Genomic DNA, 3,812 nt, shown 5'->3' with positions numbered 1-3,812 from the left:
ACACACACACACACACACACACACACACACACACACACACACACACACACTGAAGTCAAAACAAGGGTAGATAAAAGGATATGAACAATGCCACAGGATACTCTGTAAGAAATACAACAAAGTTTAATAAGACACTCTGTAGTTATCCCTCTCCCTGTCTCCTGCCCGCCCTCTTACCCTCTATCTTACTCTTTGTCAGTAGTCATCTCATATCTTTGCTTCATTCTGCGTACTTGCTATATTCATTTCTCCATATACTGGCTTCCTCTGCAACAATTTTAGTCTCTGTACCTTTCACCCTCAACATGCTCTTAGCTCTGCTTCATCATAGCATTGATTTTGGCCCTAAACCTATAGCACTCTAAGTCCTAATAAATTTTCGTTTTAGACATAATATCTGATCATCTCAGCCCAACCTCATCCCTGAGCTGAGAACCTGTGCTCAGTCAGTGGATTGGTGCCTCAGAATGGAAGCAGTCCAGCTAGGCCCATCATGTCCCCATGGACCACTGCAGAGTACTATCTTAAAGGAGGGAACATGGAGGGAAGACAGGTAGAACTGCAGGAGCAGAATGAGGTCAGCTCTCCTGATTCTAGTCCTAGGCTTCTTCCCACTCCAGTCAACCTCAAGGGCTGTGTTATAGTCATCTTTGGATTCCCACAACACTTGTAAAACACCTAGAAAATGCAGACACTGATAGAATGGTGGTTGATGTGATGGCCTTGAAGCGAATTAGATTAACATTGGTAGTTCATGGACATATCCTAACCTTACCCATACATAAGTCAGCTTTCAGTTACGTGTCATGTAAGACCTGCTTAAGCCAAGCCCATTGACAGGGTTAGGAAGGAGAAGAGAGAAAGAGAGAAGGAAGATTACAAGAAATTTGATCAGGTTCCATGAAGAGTGTGCTGAGCTTGGAGTAAAGGAAGAGGGCAGAGGAATGGAAATCCATTCTGCCATCTGCCTAATGGTTATTTGTCATTCTTGTGCAGCTGCCAGAGAAATTGGTAAAAATGAAGAAAACAAAGCAAAAATTAAGGCAGAAAGCGCAGAGAGTGTGGAGCGTTCAAATAGTTTTGAACTTTGCCATTTATCCATGACTATATGGATCAAGACAAAGCACAGAGATTTGGACACTACCTGGGAATCATCCCACAGCCCCAGAGACTTGGGACCAGAAAGTCAGATATTGGGTAAGAATATTCAGAACTCAACAGCCGTGGATATTTATGTACTGTTTCATCCCTTCTCTATCTGTGTCTCTAGTATATATTCTTCCCTTAAGCCCTCTTTTGCAGCGTTTGCTTATTTTAACTCAGGGATTTGAAAAAATAAATTTTCAGAGATTGTATTTTTCTTTTTTGTTTTACCTTGCAGTTCAGGTTTTCTTCCTTCTTCCCTCCCTTTCCTTCACACCCGAGGGAATCCCCAAGGAAATTCAGCTAGTTTGCCAGTCTGGTCTGCACTGTAATTTGGGTTGGCAAACACTGCAGAGTTATAAGCACCATCTAATTTTTTTTCTCCTTCGAACCATTCCCTCTTCTATTTACTTACCACCTCTAATGCTTACAATCCAGTGAGAGGTCATATAAATTTATTAAACCTCTCTCTCTTTTTTTCTTTTCCTTTAAAAATGATGTTATTTAAAGTTTTTCTTTCAATTTCCCCTGATTTTCAGAATGGTTCCTCAGGGCTCTCATTATTTGGGTCTCCCACTGACTTAATCTTCTCTAGAGCAGAGTGCTTGGAATTTCTTTGGCTTAAGCTGGCACATTAATCACTTGCTTAGCCTTAAAGTGTTTAGGGGAGAGCCTCTTTCAATGGAGCTGCTGCCTGAGTCGCTGCCACCGCAGCAAAGAAACCACATCCGGTCCCCTCTGTTAAGAGCATTCTGCCCCCTGCCAGCAGCTCGGGCTTCCTGGTCACAGAAGAGCAGGCCCTGTGGGAGCTTGGGGAAGAGGAACAGCAGCAGAGTGGACTCCATCCAAGGTGGAGACCTTTCTTCGATAGCTTTTAATTCTAGGCCTTGGTGAGGAAGGGACACGGAAGAGCCCCTCACGGTGCCCCAGTGCCTTGGCCTTCTCTGGCCAACCCCATCATGAATCTCCTGTGAATTAGCCAAGGAGTCTGCACAGTCATTGTTTCCCCTCATGCCTTGGATTATTATTATTTTTTTTTTTAATGAAGTTTTAAACATCTACTCTACTGTTTCTGACTCCGATCAATTCTTGCCTCTTTCTTGGGCATAGATATGAATTTGGGACTTCATTCATACTAACTGGATTTTTTTTTTTTTTCTTCTTGGTAATAGTAGAACAGAGGCTTTTCCATTCTTCAGGGATGAGCTTACTTTAGGTAAAAATCTTTCTACTATAGAAGAAATTTCTTCTGGATGTTCCAGACTACTTCATATGTGTCTCTTGTGTAAGCTTTGCTAATTTCAACTTTGAAAACAGGGTTCCCTGTTATTTGTTATACAGTTTTACATAGATTATGGCATATATATAGTGCATGTATTACATGTGCAACTAGTGATTATCAAATACATCAACATAGACTCATTTGTAGTGACTTTAGTGGATTTTTATGGATATACATCACCTGTTCAGCCATTCAGAGCTCAGTTATACTGTATGTACTCAACAGAGTAGGTACCACATTGATGCTGAGTCTGAGTATGACGTCACCATTCAGACCCCTGATCTGACTGGCTCTTCTCTAATCATGAGACTATCTCCATGATTAGCCTCCTACTTTAATCTCTCCCTTCATTTCTTGCTTTGCTTTTTATACTTGCCGCTCAGCATTGTTTCCCACTGATGCCTGGGTTTCTCCTCACTGTTGCTCTTGTACTTGCCTTAATGTAAAGTTCCCTCAATGGAACTAGCCACACCATACTTTTCTCTCATGTTTATCTTCTTGTTGGTATTTTGGATCTTTTCCAAGGCTAGCTACACTTGCATGTGTGTGTGTGTTTTGTTTTGTTTTTTAAGATTTTATATATTTGACGGAGTGCGGGAGAGCACAAGCATGGGGAGTGGCAGAGGGAGAGGGAGAATTAGGCTCCCTGCTCAGCTCCCTGCTCTCTGCTGGCTGATCCCAGAACCCAGGATCATGACTTGAGCCTAAGGAAGATGCTTAACTGACTAAGCCATCCGGGTGCCCCAAGGCTAGCTACACTTCTGAGAGGAACCCCTAGACATGACTAGTGGTGCTTCATGCTCTACAAACGCAGGTGACATACACTGGATGGATGAATATTGAGCCTAGACCCTGCGAAAGAGGAAAGTTGCTCCCACCAAAGACCGTGCATTAGATGTTACATTATAAAACACCGATACAGTTGATGGCTGCTTCTGTTAGGTCTCTTCCTAGTTGTACCACAGTTTTTTCAAAGCTATAATAACGTTGGCGGAGAGTAATAGAATAGTTTTTATTGAACCAAAATTCCCCTGAATCTAAACTGGAACCCCTTTTGCCAAAACCTCCCACTCTAAAGTTTTAATGGCTATTCCTATACCAATAAACCTCATGTCTACACCTCTGGTCTTTTCCTTCCTGGACTGCAAGATCCTCTCTATTAGGGTTTACCACATGTCATTGATTTCTAGCACCAATGCAATGCTCATAGAGCGAATGAAGATTAAATATGTTAACTCTTTTCCTGCTCATTATATTCCTCTGAGTGTCGTGCTCTCATTCAAAATGCACTTTTAATTATTCAAAAAAGTGTTTACTGAACAAATATAAAGCAGTAGGCATTTTTCTAGGCACCAGTGATAAATAACCCAGACACAATCCTCACCCT

Source organism: Enhydra lutris, unplaced genomic scaffold, assembly GCF_002288905.1.
Source record: "Enhydra lutris kenyoni isolate GAN:26980312 unplaced genomic scaffold, ASM228890v2 scaffoldscaffold26, whole genome shotgun sequence".
NCBI classification, from domain to species: Eukaryota; Metazoa; Chordata; class Mammalia; order Carnivora; family Mustelidae; genus Enhydra; species Enhydra lutris.
The sequence above is the reverse complement of the archived record's forward strand: the minus strand, read 5'-3'. Positions refer to the sequence as shown.